We start from the raw sequence: 22,098 nt of genomic DNA, 5'->3' as shown, positions 1-22,098 counted from the left end.
TACAGTGCAGACTATAAGCAGACAGACTATAAAAAAAAAGAGTTTTATTATAACTAAATGCACTTGCCTCACTTTCAAAATTAATGAATTATTGTAAACGTTCATTTAAATGGGAAATATTTCAGTTTCATCAGTCTTTTTTTAATAATAAAAACAAAATAATATTCAAAAATTTATAATTATTTATTCATTTGATAAAAAGTGAAAAAAGCAAAGAATATTCTTTTAGAAAATATAACATAACAAAAATAATTCAGTTTTATTAAAAATTGCAATGAAATTATACATTTTCAGTTTACAATGAAATTATTGCAATGAAATTATACATTACTTAGGCATAATTAAATTGAATTTTATTCAAGATTTAACATTTTATAATGTTCATGATAAACACGAGTTATATATGGTAGTAAATTCATCATGTCCTTCCATTTTGCAGATGCAATAGATCTCCTTTTCTTCATACATAAAAGATAATTTTTGGTTTTCCTCATTTTGGTGGCCAATCGATAATTTTAAATTCATCATCTCATCATATCGAAGTTTTGTAGATTTTTTTGTATAGAGCATTCGTTGTAAATCTGATCCAGCATATAATTAAAGAATCCATGGTTTCTCCATCGGTTATAATTTTTCTTTTTAAAACCGCTTTCTCCAAATGTTGGGTTGGAAATAAATATCCCACATTTCTTTTCATGTATTAAACATTTATTATATTTTCGACAATTTCGTATAAGTTTATAGTAATCCTGGAGAATACACAAGAAACTTGTGTACCGAATTGCCTGTTCTACCACTTCAAAATCACGATCATTAGAAAAATTGAATGTCCTGACAACAAAAATTTGTGACCAATCATATTTCTTTCATTGCCTCTGGACCGAACAATTGATGTTGGAAGTAAGCATATTATTATCGAAACACAAAATTAAGATATACTTTTTTGTTATTTATGATACACCTATTTTCTTATTATTTTATGAACCATCTATTTTCATTATCGGAGATAGATAGATAGAAACACTCTAGATTTCAGATATGATATCAAACGGCCACATTTGCTTCACCATACAGCAACCGGAGATAAATTTTGTTGTAATATATTCGGTAAAAAATAATTTCAATCTATGATGGACTTACTTGCACCACTTTCAAAATAAACAGATTTTCATTACTGTTAAGGCCTAAAACTTCCATTTCCAAAATACAAGATTTTTTTTTTTTTACTTTGAATTGTTTACGAATAAAAAGATCGTAACAAGTTTTATCTCTAACAACCATTATCTATTTTTTTTTTTAAATTGGACTTGCTCCACTTTCAAAATAAACGGTTCATATGTATCTAATTAGATGCAGATCTGATGCAGACCTAATTAGATAGAGATTTGATGCACGCCTAATCAGATGCAGACCTGATGCGGGCCTTATTAGATGCAGATTTGAATATAGCTAGTTATTTGCAGTTCTAAATACATGCAGATTAATTAGATTCAGTTCTATTGAGGCCTAATTAGATGCAGTTTTATTTAGATGCAGTTCTCTATAGATTCGGGCCTAATTAGATGCAGTTCTAATGAGGCCTAATTAGATGCAGTTTTATTTAGATGCAGTTCTCTATAGATTCGGGCCTAATTAGATGCTGTTCTATTTAGATGCAGATCTGATGCGCGCTTAATTAGATGCAGATTTCGATATGGATCTAATTAGATGTAGATCTGTTGGCGGCCTAATTAGATGCAGTTGCATTTAGATGCGGATCTACTTAGATGCAGATCTGATGTGGGCCTAATTAGATGCAGATCTGATGTGGGCCTAATTAGATGCAGGTCTAAATAGATCTAGTTACATGCAGTTCTAATTAGATGAAGGTCTGATTCAGGCCTAATCAGATGCAGACATGATTCAGATATAATTAGATGCAGTCCTATTTAGATGTGGCCCTTATAAGATGCAGATATGATGCGAGCGTAATTAGATGCAGATCAAATTTGATCTATTTATATGCAGTTCTAATCAGATGCATATCTGATGCGGGCCTAATTTGATACAGACCTGATTCAGATCTAATTAGATGCAATTTTAATTAGATACACACCTGATACATATTAGATATGGATCTAATCAAATGCAGATCTGAAGCAGGCCTAATTAGATGCAGTTCTATCAACAAGCGGATCTAATTTGATGCCGATCTGATTCGGGGCTTATTAGATGCAGATTTGAATAAATCTAGTTACTTGCAGTTCTAAATAGATGCATATGTAATTAGATGCAGTTCTGATGCGAGCCTAATAAAATGCAGACCTGATTAAGATATAATTAATGCTGATCTATTTAGATGCGGGCCTAATTAGATGCAGTTCTATTTAAATGCAGATCTGTTGCACGCTTAATTAGATGTAGGTCTAATTCTGGTCTAATTAGATGCATATCTAATTAGATGAAGTTAAATGCAGTTCTACTTAGGCAGGCATTGATGCAAGTTTGATGTAGGCCTAATTGCATGCAGCTCTCATTAGATGTAGATTTATATAGATTCAGTTCTATTTAGATGCGGATCTAATTAGATGCAGATCTGATTAAGATCTGATTAGGTTTATGTCTAATTAGATGCAGTTCTATTTAGAAGCTGGTCTAATTAAATGCAGATCTGATGCAGGCCTTATTAGATGCATATTTGAATATATCTAGTCAGTTGCAGTTATAAATAGACGCAGTTCTAAAGTGGGCTTAATAAGATGCAGACCTGATTCCGATTTAATTAAATGCAGAGCTATTTAGATGCTGGCCTAAATAAATGCAGTTCTATTTGGATGCAGGCATTGATGCACGCTTAATTAGATGCAGGTCTCTTGCTGAAGTAATTAGATGCAAACCTGATTCCGATCTAATTAGATTTCATAATGCAAATTTCGATATGGAACCTATTAGATATAGATCCGATGCCGGCCTATTTAGATGCAGACTAGATGCAGGCCTAATTAGATGCAGTTCTATTTTAATGCAGATCTAATTAGGTATAGTTACATGCAGTTATAATTAGATGCAGGTCTGATGCGGGCCTAATTAGATGCAGGCCTGATGTGGATCTATTTATATGCGGTCCTTATTAGATGCAGGCCTGATAACGACCAATTTAACTATGTATCTAATAAAATGTAGATCAGAAGTATACCTAATTAGATGAAGTTCTATTTAGAAGCTGATCTAATTTGATATAGATCTGATTCGGGCCTTATTAGATACAGTTGTAAATATATCTAGTTACTTGCTGCTCTAAATGGCAGCATATGTAATTAGATGCAGGTGTGATGCGGCCCTAATTAGATTCAGATCTGGTCAGAAATGCGGACCTGATGCTGTTCTATTTATATATGAGACGTTTATTTTGAATTGGGGCAAGTCCATTTTATGTTATTGCGATATCTTTCAAGATTTGCATTCAATAAATTTAAAAAATTTGGTAAGTATTAAGAGATACAATTTTTGTATTTTGTTGTATCAAATAATGTAAGTTTATAATCAAATAAAGTTTACAGTGCTGACTAAAAAAATAAGAGTATTTTTTATAACTTAATAGACTTGCCACATTTTCAAAATTAATGAATTATTGTAAAAATTCATTAATTTGTGAAATATTTCAGTTACAGTCATTCATCAGTCTTTTTTAATAGTAAATACAAAATACTAATCAAAAATTTATAATTGTTTATTCATTTGATAAAAAGTGAAAAATAAAGTAAGGATATTCTTGTAGAAAATATAACTGAAAACAATTCAGTTTTATTAAGAATTTTATTGAAATTATACATCTTAAGTTTATACGTAGTTATAATTAAATTGAATTTTGTTCAGGATTTAACATTTTAAAACGTTCACGATGAAATGGAATTATATATATTGCAATAAATCCATCATTTCCTTGCATTTTTCAGATGTAATATATCTCCTTTTTTTTCATACATAAAAGATAATTTTTGGTCTTCCTCATTGTCATGGCAAATCGATAATTTTAAATTCATTATCTGGTCCTATCGAAGTTTTGTAGAACATTTTGTATGGGGCATCTCTTGTAAATCTGATCCAGCATACAGTTAAACAATCACAGTTTCTCCATTGGTATTTTTATTTTTTTTTAAAACCGCTTTCTCCAGAGGTTGGGTAGAAAATAGATATCCTCGTTTCATTTCATGTATTAAACATTTATTATATTTTCAACAATTTCGTATTACTTTCTAGTTTTAGTGGAGAATATACAATTAACTGGTTTTCCAGATTGCCAATTCTACCACTCCAAATTCACGATCTTTCGGTAAAATTGAATGTACGGACAACAGAAATTTGTAATCAATGATTTTTATTTCATCGTCGTTTTACTGAACAATGGGTGTTGGAAGTAAACATATTATTATCTACACACAAAATTAAGATATACTTTTTATTGTTTATGAAAAACTGTACAATATCGATTTTCATTATCTAAGATATATAGAAAAAAACACCCTAGATTTCAGACAGGATATTAAACGGCCACATTTGCTTCACCATACAGCAACCGGGGCAAAATTTTTCAGTAATATATTCTGTCAAACATAATTTCAATCTAAGATGGACTTGCACAAATTTCAAAATAAACAGATTTTCAATATTATTAAGAGCTAAAACTTCCATCTCCAAAATAAAGGATTCTATTTTTTTTTTTTACTTTAAATGTTTTACGCATAAAAAGATCAAAACAAGTTTTATCTATAACTTCCATTATCTCCATTTTTTTTTTTCAAAAATGGATTTGCCCCAATTTCAAAATAAATGGCTCATTTAATTATTTGCTTTCTTAATATGAACTTATTATATTTTTTTGAAATCTAAAAATTGAACTGAATATATTTTAAGTTCAACTACAATTAAATATTTAAAAAATAAAAATGCTGTAATTTGCTTTTTGAAAAAACAATCTAACACTCGTGTCCATTTAATTGTAGTTAGTTACAAGTTAAAATGGCTTTAAGCTTATATTTGATGCATGTAAAATATCAGAGTGAAAAAACAATGACAATTCCAAATAAGTCATATATTGTTTTTTGAAATCCCTAAAAATGCATAGAATCCAACAACGAGAAAAACTCTTTTCGCTATATAAAAGAAAAATTGTGTTCGAATCTTAGATAATTTCTTCTTGTCAACTATTCATATCTTTTATATATGTGGCATAAATGGACAAATATATATGTCTAGTATACAACTGATACTGATAAGAATTTAGCTCTTTGAAACAAACAATACATCACGTTTTATGCTTCCACAGCAAGAACAAAGAATTCAAGAGTACTGCAATAACAGTTTTCGTTATCCTGATTGTGTTTTTCCCTGGGTTCTTCCGCCGAAACGATCTCTCACAATTCTCGGAAATGCCATTACGGTAACCACCTTAGTATCGTCTTCGCAATAACCCTACCTCGTCTTCTTCATACTCACGATTTCGTTACTGGAGCGAATCAATGCCAACTAGCCAGGAGAATTCACTTTACTCTATTTCAATGGAAAGAATAATCTTCTCAATACTGGGATTATCTAGTCGGTAGAGATTCAAACAGAGGCCAAAGAAATGAATGGGAATTATTTTGCCAGAAACTTATCGGGTCGATGGAGTATTGCATGCCTGAAAAATAAAAGCTTTTCGGCAAGATAAATGATAGGATTTGTTTAATATTTATGATTATTATCATAAAATTAAAAATGTGTTAAATATGGTATATCAGCTTGTTCAAAAAAAATTATTTATTGCAAATTTGATTTTTTCATTCTTTATTTATTGGATATTTGATTCTTTTTTTTTTATTTTTGATACATTTCACAATTACGATACTTGTATTATAGTCTTGAATACGAATTGAAAAAAAAATGTTCAAAGCAATTACTTATAAATATTTATGAGGGGTTTTTTTTCAATTGAAGATTACTCATATCATTCTTGGAAAGTACATAACGATTTTTTTAATATTATTATATATATATATTTTTTTCATTTTTAATTATGTACTCTGGAAATGACACCTGATCAGAATAAATCAAGCCCTTGCTTTTATATTTTAAGTTTGATGTATTTAATATCATCATAATGTTATTTTCTACAAATAAGCGCTTACTTTTCAAATTCTCCGAAAATTTGAATTAAATTTATGCATAAAAAAGTTAACGTTTTAAGCATAAATGCAGACACCTGAGGATAATGAGGATGAAAGGCTTCTGGCATGGTGGCTAGTGTTCGCCGACTTTATAAGTACAGAAATAATGTGATGTCAGCTATCACCCAAGTGATGAATACAGCAGTGTTTGTACTTTTTATTGACTCTTGGAAAACTACCTTATCACTGCTTAAGTTATTTCGGTGTCCAGTTATTCATGTTTTTCCCTGTACCTTTGTGTGGATAGGAGTATTGTCAATAGTTGCCTCTCCTATCAACAATGCAGAAATAATCTAGATATAATGTTTAAAATGGTAATATGAACAATGTTTAAGAAATGTGAATTACATCGATCTCGCATAAAATGGAAACTAAAGAGCTAAAGCTTGGTAGACATATGTAATATTTGTTTTTATTAAAAAAATCTTTAAACTTTATAATATCCATATTTAATAATCAGATACATATAATTTTTGTTGAATTCCAACTTTTCCAAATATAATTTAAAGTTTGTCTTTTTTTTTCTAATCATATACATATACATATTTTATATCATCAGAAATCATCTTTATGGTAACTTGAGATACAGATATAATGTATATTGCACTTGATGGTACATTTAAAATGGTACTCTTGATTTATGGTACACTTGGAATACCACGTTTCATATTTCTTAGAAACATGAAAATAAATAAATATGTGTATTAATCACTGGTTCTTCTGCTAAAACGTTTTCAAAGTGAATACTATATATTCGTAATCACTATCTTTAAATTAAATTCATTTTAAAAGTTTCTTTTATAATTCATATCCAAATTGTGTTAGTTTCAGAGATTTTTTTTTTTAATTTACTGGTACTGTCATTGATTGCAATATTATTTGATTATTATTAAGGGGATTTTGAGTATTAAAGAATAATATTTTTTTTAAAAAAGGGAACTCTTAATATACTTTTACTTAAGTTCTAACAATTTAAACTGCAGTATAATTCATTCAATTAATAAATAACATAATTAGTTTCAATGCCCCGATTTGTTTAGTTGGATCCTTTCTGCTTAGCATATCAAGAAACTAAATACCTGAAGCTTTTCAGAAATTCATATTTCAATAAATAAATTATTATTTATGAAAACTCATTTTTTAACATTAACAAAACTAGCATTTTTGGTCATTGAATTGCTGCCTTACTGTAATTAAATTTTTCATGGTTCTTAATGAAAGAGAAAAGGAAAGAGAGAAACTGTTATTAATAAAATCCAGTTACTAATGACTATTGATACTTAAGAATGAAACATCGCTGCTAATGCAAGGAGCGTTTAGAATTCATTCATTATAAATCTAAATATCTTTAACGATCCGAAATGACAAATGCGTATGTGGAGCCATAGTGTTAAAAAAACTGTTAAATGTCTTTTCGAAATAATAATAAAGAAAATTAATTAAAGTAGCTCTTTTAATAAGGAAAATAATGATTTAAAAAGTAAAAATAGAAGAATAATGGTTCTTATGCTGCAAAATATATCAATATGTGTAATTTCAAGCCATGGTATTTTGATAATTTTAAAAGTGAATAAAATTTATTTATTATTTTTTGCTGGCATTTTTTCATTTATTGTATTGTTGAAATACAGTAGACTCCCGATTATCCGCGGGTGGGTTATCCGCGCCTGCCACACTAAGTTTTTTTTTTTTTTTTTTGCTTCTAAGCAAAGAGAAAATGCTTCCAAAGCAAGAAGTAAACACAAATGACTGATTTCTTCAAAAAGGTGTAGTTTTACAGTTATGCTTTTGTAATTACATAATACATTACAGTACTAAAACAGTACATATGTATTAATTTTTCTGTGTATCCTTGACGTCTCTCGTAAGTACAAAGCACTTTTCTGTTTTCATTAACAAAATGCATTTTAGGTTAGTTTTGAGTGATATACTAAAATATTAAGCGTTAGTTAAATATTTCCTGCTGTTTATTTTACGTTTTATTGTACATAAAACGATTTTTCAAAGTTGGGATGACTGTTATCTCTTTTGCTATACCCGTTTTTAGCTTTTTTCAGATTATCCGCTATTTTTGTTATCCGCGGCGGCCGCTCCACCCAATTCCGCGGGTAATCAGGAGTGTACTGTATAAATGTAAGAACAGATAAACTGTACAATAGATTTTAAGATATACGGATCATAAGATTGATACGGCTTATGTGGATAATAAGACTAATGTGGACAACTGATAACGGGGAAGTGAATTGTGGCATTACTTGTAAATTGTGTATGAAACATATGGAAATTATTATTATATGTTCTCATAATAATCCACAAAACATTACACAAAAATATATACTGCTCCTAAAATGAACGTGAGTATTAAAAAAAAACAAATATTAATAAATTATAATCTAAATAATTATAATCTAAGAATATCCATCTATAACTGAAAGGATTTTTTATTATGATTGCACATGTAAAATTTCCTTAAATGGCCCGAAATAAAACGCGATCTGTGAAGTTTATTTTCTTGTTATTCTAAGAAGAATATAGAAAACGAAATATGTAAACTAAAATTGTCTGCAGGTTTTTAGAAATCAAAATCCATCGATAAGAAATGTGAATTTGTCTGAGTTATCACTATTATTTCTAATCTTTAATTGTTGCCAAAATAAAAAGTGGACATGATGAATGAAAATAATAATGAATTGGAAATTTTAAAAAATCATAATGGGCATTGTAACATAGTTCCTGTCGTTTAGTTAGCAAGTCTATGCTTTTGCTGTAGAAATATGGTAGTTTATTCTTGAGAAACTCTTGCATAGCTCCCTTCACTTCATTTCCGAATGGAGGCATGTCGCCTGCAATGCTCTCTTAAGAGGCCCAAAGATTTTGAAGTCACATGGTCATAAATCTGGACTGTACGGCTGGTGTTCCCACTCTTCGCAACGAATTTTTTTTTAATCGTCTGAGTTTCACGAGAGAACGCGTGAACAGACATTGACATGGAGAACAATCACTTGTTGTGTGAGAAGACCTGGCCATTTGCTTTTGATTGCTTTCTGTAGTTTCGTGAAAGTACTACAATATTGTGTTGAATTGGCAGGGCAGGAAATCAATCCAGAGGTATCCATGACAATCGAAGAATCAGAAACCGTACTATAGCGCGTTGTTCCGTTCTGGGCGCATCCATGTATAGCAAAACTTCACTTTCGATCAATTTCCTCTACCATGATCCTATCCTTATTTCGTGGCACTTCTATAGCTGTAGACATACTGACGCAATAGCAAGTGTAAACTTTTCCTTTGGAGAATTATCATTACTTTCTGAGATTGAGACGAACTAAAAAACAATTTTCTCTTCACATTTTACATTTTTTTAAAGGAAAAATTTTTATTTAAAAATGTCCAAAAGGCCAAACTGAGACGCTGAAGGAAAAGTACATCTTACTGAAATCATCTCGCAAAACCAATAATCGAAAAATCTGAAATACTGAAAGCATTTGATGATTAATGGCGGATTTGGTCTGCTAGTCATGAAGTATCTATGTTTATCACAAATTCTTAATCACATATGTTTTGTTTTTCATTCTACGTGTTATTTTCTTTAATGTAATAAGAATTTAATATATTTTTCATAGAACTGAATGCACAGATCTGAAGATGAATAAGCATTTTTTTAAGGATACGCTTCTTAAATTTTCCAAAAGGAATAGGAACTCAACATTTTGCTTTTTATGAAATCCGAACGAAATTTTCTCTTTTTCTGTCTGCTATGGAATTTTTTAAGTCCAGAATATTGCTAACATGATTAGCAATGTGGAATATAGTATTAAAAGCTGCTTTGAAGAAAATACTCACCGAAATTAAATATCTTATTTGAGAATTGTATTGCATTAAATACATTTTCTGTAATTCTGTAAGCTTAGTATTCCTTAGTGCAAGAGCAAAAATATCATTCTAAAATGCCTTTAAAAATTATATTAAAACCTGAAAATATATAATGTAATGAAACCAAATTTCTTTAATATTACAACTATTCTGCTTATAAATACTTCTTTCCTTATTTTTCTGTGGAACACATTTGGAATTTTAGAGTGTGTTTATGTAAATAAATGTAAATTTAAGTTTTATGTTGCAACAACAAATTATTTAATGATATATCATTCACTTAATATTTTTAATCATAATTTACTATCTAATGAATGTAATAAAAAAAACCCTATGTTTATTTTATTTTTTTTGATATCTCATTTCATAACTTGAACGTATTCGTCTATTTGCTGAAACTGGTTGCGATTATTTTTACTTTCTGTCAGTATTAGTTTATTTCTTCTTTTCTAATGATTCTTTATTTTACATAGCACGAAAAATATTAGTTCACATCTTCATATCGAATGAAGAAATTTAAACAAATATAAATATTTGTTATTCTTTGATTTTATCGAACCGAATGGAGTTTTTGTTATATTATGCGGCTAGATTTTTAAAAGCATTATGAACGCACCAAATTAATGTAGGAATAGTTAGGAAAAGGCCAGAATAATACTTTAATCTATTGTGCTAATGTGCCAGGATTACAAAATTCTTAAAATGGAATAATTCTTGTTTCAATCCATACTAAAACAATTTAATGCATCGAAATGTATTTTAATATGTTCAACAAAATATTCAAACAAAACATAATATAATATGTACATTATATATAAAATTTCATGCTATGAGAACCAAAATATAAGCATATATTATTGTATACGCATTAAGCATATATTTGAGAATAATAAACTTCAAGGGTGAGAAACATTAGTTTGTTTAATGCAAGAATGGGGGAAAAATGATAAATTTTTATACATTATTCACACAGTTGGATCAAATAAATTCACTTTATATATCAATTATTAAATAATAATTTCTTTACATATTAGGTTATAACTTTACTAAATTTTTGTAAAAACTTAATTGGTCTTCATGTGTTATATTTGTACATATAATTGATTGTTTTCAGGCTTATGTATTTGTTTAATTAGATCCAAAAACAAAGTATGTTGTTAACTTTTGATTTTGACTTACATCTATTTATCAGGAACAAGAAGTTTTTATATTGTCTCTACTAAAATTGAATTTGCATGTGCATGCATAGGTGCAAATATGAGCGCTTAGGAATGTGTGGTTACTTATGCTATTTCAATCCATGTTGACGCATAATCTGAGTTTGTAAGGACTCATCGTATTTTCCGGACTTTCTTAATTGTTGAAAGGAATGAGATTGATCAACATGAAAATGATTGATTCGTATTTACGATTTTCAGTAAATAGTGAATGTCATTTATTTTTAGGGAGTCAAGGAAGCATCAAATGCCGAATCTTTATAAAATGAAGCTAGAAAAATTCCTAAGAATCTCCTTTAAATGCGCGTTGATCAATTGTAAATTCACTGTGAGTTTTTATGATTTGATAAAATAAATATTTTCCTGCTGATAAATTTTTTGGGTTAGTTTGCATTATTATCCATATCCTTCATTTCCTTCAAACGCGAGATCTCCTGTACGTAAAATATGAGGAGGTTGTGCTGTTAAAGGATGTTTTTCTCTACCAACCGACGATTATCTTTTAAATAGTGCTTTTGAAAAGATGGATTGTCATATCCCTTGTAAGTTTTAGGGTTCAATACAAAATTATTTTCTTCTTCAATTCCTTAGCTTTCTAGATGCTCTCCTATAATGTTTCTTTTCAACTTTATGTATTCCTAATATGGATTGTCTTTCTTTTCTTTGCAAATTCCAATTATAACTCCAATAATTTATACATATTTAATTTCATTCCACTTCCAGTATTTGAACTACAAATGCTGAATATATACAGAGAAGGAAGTTAAGAAGTAAAAAAGTAATCATCTTCTATATCTTTTTTTATGAAAAAAGGCAACAATTATTTAAATATTTTTGAAATGTAAATAAAATAGATTATTATAATAAAGGAATTTGGAAGAATAACTTTTTTACTTTAAAATTACAAATTTAGGAATTAATTAATTCAAATAGCATTTTCAATAAAGAATTAAATGATGGAATTGCCTTTAAAAATCTGCAGACAAGTAAGAAGAAAATATCGAAGTTTTTATTTGTTTGGGTAAATTTCAATATATATATATATATATATATATATATATATATATATATATATTGGTTTTCGTAGTACATTAATAAGATTTTGTGGAATAAATAAAATTTTAATTCCCATCCAACTAGATCTAATATCATAAGAATAAAAGTAAATTAAAAATTCTGCAATTTTTTTTCTGGTTTTGACTTTACTATCTTCACCAATGTTATTAGCTTTGTTCAAGTAATTCGAATTTTCTTACATCATTTTAATAAATATATAAATTGATGACATTTACAGTTGATCTTACAAATTCTCTTCTTGTAGGGTAACGTTAAATACCGCAAATGATCTCAAAGATATTTCCTTTTCTTTAAATTCCGTTTTTTTTTTCTTTTTTAAGTTACAGTTTTGTAATAGAATACTAATGAATATAAATGTTATTCTATTTTACGCATTTTTAGACATGAGATGGAATTTGATTATTTTTGGAATTGAATTTAGATTCTATTTTCATGCAAAATTAAAAAATATATATTATTTATTCAGAACATTTATCTTTATTCTATTTTTTTCAATGCAATTAAAAAATTATTCTTTTGACTAATATTTTATAATTTCTCTTCACTTTCAGTATCTTCATATTCAAAAAATTTTAATATAATATATATATATATATATATATATATATATAAATATATATATATATATATATATATATATATAAATTTTTTCGATTCTAATGAAAATGAATACAATTTTTAATATACAAGTTTTAATATTTTGCTTACTAAATAGTCTTTTTACTATAAAAATTAAAAAGAATAATATTAATATTTAATATTAAACAAATTATTAATTTCAGAAAAAAAAATTTAACACGTGAAAAGATAGCAATTAATAATCATTTTAAAAAATGAGGCAAAAAATCTGCATAGTTCCCAAGGATGATTCACATAAAATAGAAAATAATAAAAGTCTTTTATCTTAAAAAATTACGACTATGAATTTATTTTCATTGCTTAGTGTTGAATTATTAGTGAAAGAAGTGTCGAAAAACGACAGCGTTTTGCTCTTTTTCAATGTAAACATACATCGATTCCATTTGTTTTTTATGCGACTCCTGCAAAGTTCGATTTGATAATTTAAGAAAAAAAAATATGTCGAAAAGTGGCAAAGGTCTAAAAGGAGAAAATTCCAAAAGATATATCAATAATGAAAACGTATGACTATTTGCAATGATGTAAGTCATATTTATTTGTTTTTTATATCTTAAAATAACTCAAGCAGGGATCGTTTTTATTTATTATCTAAACTATTCAAAATAGTTTTTTTCAGCAATTACGCTTAAAAAAACATTTTCAGTCATTCCACTGAATTACTGCAGTTTATCATCAAGTGTGCAGGAAAGGAAAGAAAACAATAAAAACAGTCATGGATCAATTTTTTTTTCAATCTAAGTTTTTCCTGAATTGTTTGTTTTTCTTTGCCGTAGCTGTCGATGGAACATCCGTTTCTTTTTAAAGTAAAGGATCTTTGGATCAGAAGTTTGTTTCAATTTTTAGTGAAAACGAAGATGCATTGATGTGGAACCCGAAGATAAATAGCTTAATGAATTAATTTTCTGTTAATTATCTGTTTTTTACTTGCTTACTTAGAAAAAAAGATGTGAAAGAATGTAAATGATTTGATGGTCTTTTGATATTTTACAAATACTTACATAAAAAAAGGTGCTGCAAGAGTTATTTAATGTAAAATTGTTCAAGATTTTGTCATTTTCCTGTTCATAAAGGTAAAATGAAAAATTTATGTATTTTCCACTTCGTTATTTTGGAGTTAATAATACATACACTTTCATTTAATTTTGCATATTACGAAATTACAATAATGGGAATTTATAATCAGCTTCTTTTACGCATTTCCAGATGTAGAAATTATTACAATTTTGTATATTTGTGCATTTTCGATGAAAATATGGTACTTTAATATATTCTAATATTTAGTATCAGCCAATAGAATGAATTAATTCAATTTCCCCAGATATTAATGAAATGTGATTTTGATATTAGTATGTATAAAAAAGAATTTAAAAAATAACAAAAATAATTATTTGTCTAAAATGAAAAAAAACAAAAAACAAAACAGATAAGGAAGTATTCAAGAACACTAATATAGGTAAGCGTTTTAAAAACTGTTGTCATTATTTTATTATACACTCTTTATTCTATTCTTTAAAAATATTTAATACTATGTAATACTTTTGAGGAAAGAAGATAAAATAACTGTACTTCCCGAATTTTTATTTTTAGAGAACCAAAGTTAACCATACTGCGCACTTTATTTCTGGAATAGAACTATTAGAAGAATCTTTATTCCCTCAATTGAGTATTCATCTGCTTAAAATGTCAAAATGTTAAAAGTTTCTTTCTTTTAATAATTCGACGAGAAAAATTTTTTACAAACTAATATTAAAAAAAAAGAATATTTTACGTAACGCAAACAAAAAGACGAATTTGTCTTTTTTTAAAGTGTCAATATCGTTTTAAAGTTATTTCAAAACAATTTTCGTATGGTTTTCTAAACTGTTGACACTTCAATAGAATCCGCTTTTCCTTTGATGATAACCAGCCAGACATGCAGGGTGAATTTTTAAAGAGTTCTCATATGAAGTAATATTTATGCAAATAGTTTTTGAATGCTATTTTCACTTTGAACTCGAGGAATGTGTTCAGACAAGCAGGATTAGTTTGTTTTGGAGTGATAGCATATAGTATATGAATACATGTTTGTATATGTGCTTCTGTCTGTTATGTGTATGTATATGAACGCAGTTTGAATAATTATAGAATAATTATGAAATAATCTTAATGATGTAGTTTTAGCATATACATACATATAAGGAACTAACGAATATTTGTATTATAAAATATTTAATGATGTAGAAGGACGCAATCAATTCACTCAAATGATTTCCATTCACACATTTATTTTGACTCTCATATTATCACTATTATATACCTCCTAATAATCTATTGATATTATTTGAATATTCTTAATATTGAATGAATATGATCGAAGATTTTATCGGAATGAAGTGTTAGATCAATATATTTCTTGTTCTATAAAATGCATTTATAAAATAAAGGATATAGAAAAATATTGAAAAATTAATAATTATGCACCAAATTATGCCGTCTTAACTAAGTTATATAGATTTAAAACGTTTATAGGCTGTCAAAATTTGTTTATATTGCGATACACCTGAGAAAAGAAACATTCAAATTACTTTACAAATTTCGCTGTTGGTGCTCTAGATGCCTTGCTTTGGCAAGTACATATTCCGTAAGTAGTAAGTACCCTGCAGCCAAAAGATATGACATACATTAAATTAAAATGATAATGAAATTTAGTAAAAAGTGTGATATCTTCGAAATAATTTCGAATATTTTATAGCACAAAAACCTATAATTTTCGTCCATAAAATTTATACATTATATATTTCAATGATCAATGTTTAAATTTTACGATTTTTGAGATTTTAAGGGGTCCGCTTATGTTTTTGGATTTTTTAGATATTTTTGGTTTCATGGAGGTAGTATAGCGCCGCTATAACACCTGGGATTAGAAATAACAACAACATGATATTTGTTTTTATTATATTTTCATCCGAATCTATAGATATGTCCTTCAAAAGAATTAACTATATTTTGAACACTTTTTTCATTGATTTTTGATATTTAATGTAATTTACACAGGATGATACGATAACAAATCAATCAATTTTCGGAAAGTAATGTAGATGCTATTTCAGATTTAAATGTCTATATTAATCCTTCATTATTTACAGAGAGTAAGGAAAAAATGATTTTAGAATCTATCCCTCATGCAATATAATTCGTTTTCTTAATTTGCTTTGCTTTAATTCGGCAGTTTTAGATTTTTTTTTTCATCGTTTTTAAAGATGTCGTTTAAAAGAAAATATTAAAACTTCTTATTTTTAAATTATATCAAATTACAACAAGTCAAAATTAGTTTTGCAGATACAAATTAACTTACGCAGGAAAATAAAATTTACACAAGTATTGAAAATGAATATTTTTTCTTTTCTAAAATAGTATACTTATTGCATTTGCTTCACTTTAATCATAAAGGAAATAAAATATTATCACAGAAATAAAATTTTCGTGCTTAGTCAACATTAAACAAGTTGGAATTCGCAAAAAAAATCTCTTAAATAAATGACATCCATAACCGAGTTAAAATTTCTTTATTTACTTCATTTCTACTACAGAATGTAGGCATTTGCCGCTGTTTTACAGCATATGTTTAATGCCGACGTTAAGATTAGATCATTGATATATGGACGAATCATTTTTCAAAAATGAATCTTGGCACAATATCGATAGCTCTTCTTCCTGAGGGGAATCTAGAATTCTAAATTGCACATCAAATTATATTAAATATTTCTTTTTTACTTTTGGCTGCATTTTAATAGGATCATATTTTTTTAATTTCATTGAAGTTGAATTTAAATCGTAAATAACTGGCAAACCAACAATAAAGTCAAATTATTAAGTATAGAAAAATATAAATTGAGATGCTAATGCATTTAAACCGTTCATTATTCTGGAGCGGCTATTAATAATATTAACAACTTTTTTTGAAATATAAATTAAAACACAGTACAGAATGCTTGTATTTAAAAGGTGTTTTTTTTTAATTTTCAGCATTCGTAACTATGCAAGAATTCTTTATCAAAATTGTTCTTATTACTTGAGTTAATATTATTTTACTTCCTATTTTTGCGTGACTAGTTTGCAATATTAAATCATTTTTCATCATATTATTAATAAATTCTATAAACTTCAATGTTAATTATCTATCTGTATATACATTCGACAAAACACGTTTTTAAGAATATTCACTTAAAATACTTTTGTAATAAAAAAATTTCTCCCAATTTGTCCTTATAATATATTTTAAATATTTTTTTTAAATTTCCTAATATGATAATTTATACATGATTTTTTTCCTATAGAATTGTAAATAAACTATTATATAAGGTGTATATGTGGATATATGGAGTTTATGGAACTTAATACAAATGTTTTAACTACTTAGAAAATGCTACATCTAAGCTATGCTTTGACGTTCCAAAATATTTGCATATTATAACATTTTAAAATATATTTTTTTTTTTTTTTTTATAAAACTGATAATTTCGATAGTCATGTTAAGGCAGTTACGTAATCCATGTACAAAGATCCAATCTTTTAACCTTTCTTCTTCTTTAACTGAAACAGTTCTTACACAGATTATATTTCAAATGAAGCTAATCCAAAAAAATATTATGCCAAAAATTTAATACCTCATTTTTTAATTAGCATCGTATTTATAAAAAACTCTCCAAAAGTACACTTTTTTGGGGGAAAAAAATCTAACGCGTCTCATCATTTCCCTTCAACATTGTATTCTAGCATTAGTCCTCTTTAATAAGTCATAGTCCTAATTCTCAAATAGGCTATGCGACTGTTTGAGTTATCCTGTTTTCCCAGTTCTGTTCCAAAATATTTAGTTGATTTTTCAAATTTAGAAGATGATTATAGAAACATTATATCATAAATACAGGGAGATTTAAAAATATATTTATGAAATATAAAAGCAAAGAATTCAAATAAATGACATTTGCAATGAAAAGAGTTTTCATAAATGGACCATAGGTGCCAGTAACACGATTATCGTGTTTTTTATTGTTTTTACACATTCTCTCATGATTAAGGTGTACGTACACACTTGAAGATTTTTTTTTTAAATTTTAACTTTAAAAATCCAGTTTTTTTCACAGTAGGTTATTAATATGTGTTTAAACTCATTTCAGTGAGAAAAAAACATATTACATTAATTATTATTAATTAAATAATATTTAATGTGCTAATTAGCCTATTTTTTTAAAACATGATATCTTAAATTCTAATTTGTACAGACACACAATTCTAGTTGGAAATTATGCCTAATATTAGTCTTCATGTTGTCTGCCTCAAACAAGTTATAAAAATGTATAGTTTTTTTAAACAATTTTTTCATCAATGATGAATAGAAAAAGCGAGATTTTTTCTATAATTTTAACTTTTAAATAGCTATTAAAAATTTATTTCTAAAATATAACTTTGATGGAGGTACAAAACATCCGCTGTTTCATACAGATTATTTTGATATATAAATATATGTGTATTTGGTTAATTTCTTGTTGAGTTATGATTGTTTGAATGAAGCAACATAGTGGAAAAATACTATTCTTCATAAAATGAGTTTGAAAAATACCTTAACTAGAGTTTTTAATGAAAGTCCCTCAAGAAAAATAATTATAACTCGAGAAATGTTTCGAATATTGACAACATCTTGGTATCGTTTGAAAGCTAAAGATCAGAGAACATTATTAAGCAATAAAAATATATTCGATATTTTGAACGATTTTCAAAGTTTCAAGTGTGTACATACACCGTAGCCCACATATTCACTTTTATGCACTCGGAAATCCATATAAATTGAAAATACTGCAGAATATTGTATGTGAATCCTTTTATTACTCTCACTAAAAATAATTATTTATATTAAGAAGCTTATAAAAATAAGCTTTTTTTAACATTACAGCCAGACATCTTGTTATATAAAACAGAATTTGCTCATTTTTGATTGCAATATCCGACTTCACCATCAATCGAATATCAATGGATCAATATTAAATTCCAAGAACTCATTTAAATTTCATTCCCCTCATTTATTGATACAACAGATCCAAATATTTTACACGATGTTCAACTTGTTTATAAAATTTATTTTGATCTAATGCAGGAAAATATTTTAATCCAGATTTCATTTTCTGGCGCAAAATCATCATTACACAAAAGATAAACTTACGCCCCTGTTCTTCGTAAAAATACCATTCCTACTTCGATATTTCCCCAAAAAGTTGAGCAAAACTAAAAGCGGAAAGGTAATACTAGAAGCGAAACGAATACCTTTGCTCATAAATTATTTACCCTCCAACCCAGTGACTCGGCGAAAGTCGAAATAGAAATTCATTCTACCAAATGGGGAAAAACTGTCATCCTGTCAATAAGTCCGTCTTATCCCGGAATGACTTCCCGAGTACGTAAGAATTTCGATAGCCTGCCCATTCAAGTGAGATATTTATTTCCTAATAGAGTTTCTATGAAAGTGCAATAGATTCGAGACAAGTTATATAAATGTCAAATCATAATTTAGAAGCAATGAAGTCTCAGAGATATCAAAATGACATACAACTCGGAAATGCATTTAAGAAAAGGAAGTCATAAACTGGATTTTGAAGAGATTTTAATAAACTTAAATTCATCTGAAATTGGAAAAGAATAGTTTAGTATTGCAGTTTTATTTTGTTATAAATCTGGAAATTTATGTTTTTTGAAGAATCATTGACTGTTTTCTTCCGTAGATACATTCCATTTAGAAATTAATTGTGTTAATCTTTTAAATATTGAGATGTGTTTCACTTCTTTTCTTTCATTTTTTTAGTTGTGATTCTATGAAGTCTTTAAATCTTTTCTTTTCTATTTTCTTTCTAATACGTTTCATTCATTCCATTTGTTAATATTATATATTTATGACATTATCTTTACAAAAGATATCTTATACTTAAGAATCCCACACTTTTTTGATGCATTTTAATATTTGAATTAGGTAGTTTAAAATGAGTTCATTCATATAAATTATTCAGAAAGAAATAGTGAGAATCATAATTCTTACTGTATTAAAAATCGTTTAGTTTTATCAAACAATATATTTTTAAGTAAAATTTTTCTCGAAAAACATAATAAATAATATTAAAAATATTAATTATGTCATAAATTAAAAAAATTACTAATTATGCAGTAAATTTAATTGTATAATTTTGATTTCCAGTATTTTATTCGTAAATAGGTTGAACGAAAATATTTGGAAATCTATATTAATGAATTAAACTGAATGTTTCATTTTTTTCTCATTATTTATTGTGAACTTTTTGCTCAGTTCATAAGTCTAAAAATATATGACAATATTTTCGTCCGTGAAAAGTAATATCATCAGGATAAAAATTGTACAAATATGGTAAAACGACTTTTGATAACAGGAAAAAGAATTCTGAAAAAAATTTAGAACTTGTTTTTCCTTAAAATGAGGAGAACGTAAGAAATAAATCGGCAACAATCCTAGAAAATTACTTTTCTTGATTAAAAATATCCTTCCTTCTCAGTTCTTAAGAACAACTGTTTCTGCACTTAGCGATGAGGTACACAGTAACCATTAAAATCGCTGATCTATCAGATATAATTCACATTAACAGCTTTCGAGAAATAACAATTCTTTTGAGAATGAAGGAACCAATTTCAATTTTCATTATTTCAACGAGTCTATTCCATTTATTTCCACTTAATAAAAGAGGAACGATGATTGAAGAATTGTGAATTTCAATGCAAAATAATTGTTTCTTTGTTTTCATTAAACAATTTGAAACAATGCTGGCTTTTAAAACTTTGGAAGAGATCCGTTTGTGATAAAGACCAGCGAAATGTTTGGGCTATTTACTTAAAAAAAATAATAAATAAAGGTAGGGAAGGGAAATATTTTGCTGAAATCATTTGTTGGACCTTTTAAAAGAATAGTGCGATTAAAATGAATTTTTCTAAGAATATTAGAAAATGTAAACCATGGCTGATTGTTATTATATATTTGTTTAATATTAGAAGGAAAATTCTTTAAAATCAATAAAATAAATTAATTATATTGATTTTAAGATAAATTTTTGTTAAATCTAAAGGAACTATCACAATGAAGCTAAAGCTTTTACATTTCTAATTAAAGTTTACATATTTTTACTGAGAGAAAGCTTTCATAAATTTAAATGTATAATTTTTCTAAAAAAAGCAAATATATTTTAAAACTGCAACTTATTTTGCAAACAAATAACAATATATGAAGTGATTTGCTTGCAAAAATTATTAATAATTTGCGCTATATATATATTCAAAATCTCTCATAGAAAATCTATGTACTTAAGATATTCAGAAAAATTATAATTTTTATATGTGATTTTAACTGGATGAATGTAACTTTCTGTTAAAACATTCCATTCTATTGTAATGACCATGCTTATTATATTAGTGGCATCTCATATAATAAATAACATCAGTCTTAGCTTTTTTTTTTACATGGCAGATTAAATTAAAGAAGTTTATTTATTTTTTTAAACAAAAAAAAACATATATTTCGAATTTATCGTTTTCCTGCAATAAATTTATTAATTATAGTTAAATTTACTGATATAATCATGGGTAAAATTTATTTTAACATCTATAAAATATGTAATTATGTTTAAGAATCTATAGTATATATGAAATATTAAATTTTAATTTGCTAAATAAATTAGTTATGAAAGATGATATGCGAATTCTTTTTTTTTCAGATCGTATAGGCAATTTATGAATTTAAAAATGTCCTAAAGCAATTTACTAAATCAATCTAAGAAACAATTTTCAGGCTTCTTAAATTTATAGATTGGATGGAAATTGATATTGGTGTATAAACTTCATACAAATTTTTCACAGAAAGTTTTTGTCAAAAAATATCATTATTTGTTATTTTGATTGCAGATCATTATTTTAAATTAGTAGTTCTTGAAACTGTTTTTCATTTATTCAATAGTAAGAAATGAAGATGTTCTCCTCTTTGGAATATAACTGTTCTATATAAGTATATTTTTCTGCCATATATAGTTTATTTCAAATCCGAATTCTTTCATTTTTTCTCATCT

This window comes from Argiope bruennichi, chromosome 8, assembly GCF_947563725.1.
Source record: "Argiope bruennichi chromosome 8, qqArgBrue1.1, whole genome shotgun sequence".
NCBI classification, from domain to species: Eukaryota; Metazoa; Arthropoda; class Arachnida; order Araneae; family Araneidae; genus Argiope; species Argiope bruennichi.
The sequence above is the reverse complement of the archived record's forward strand: the minus strand, read 5'-3'. Positions refer to the sequence as shown.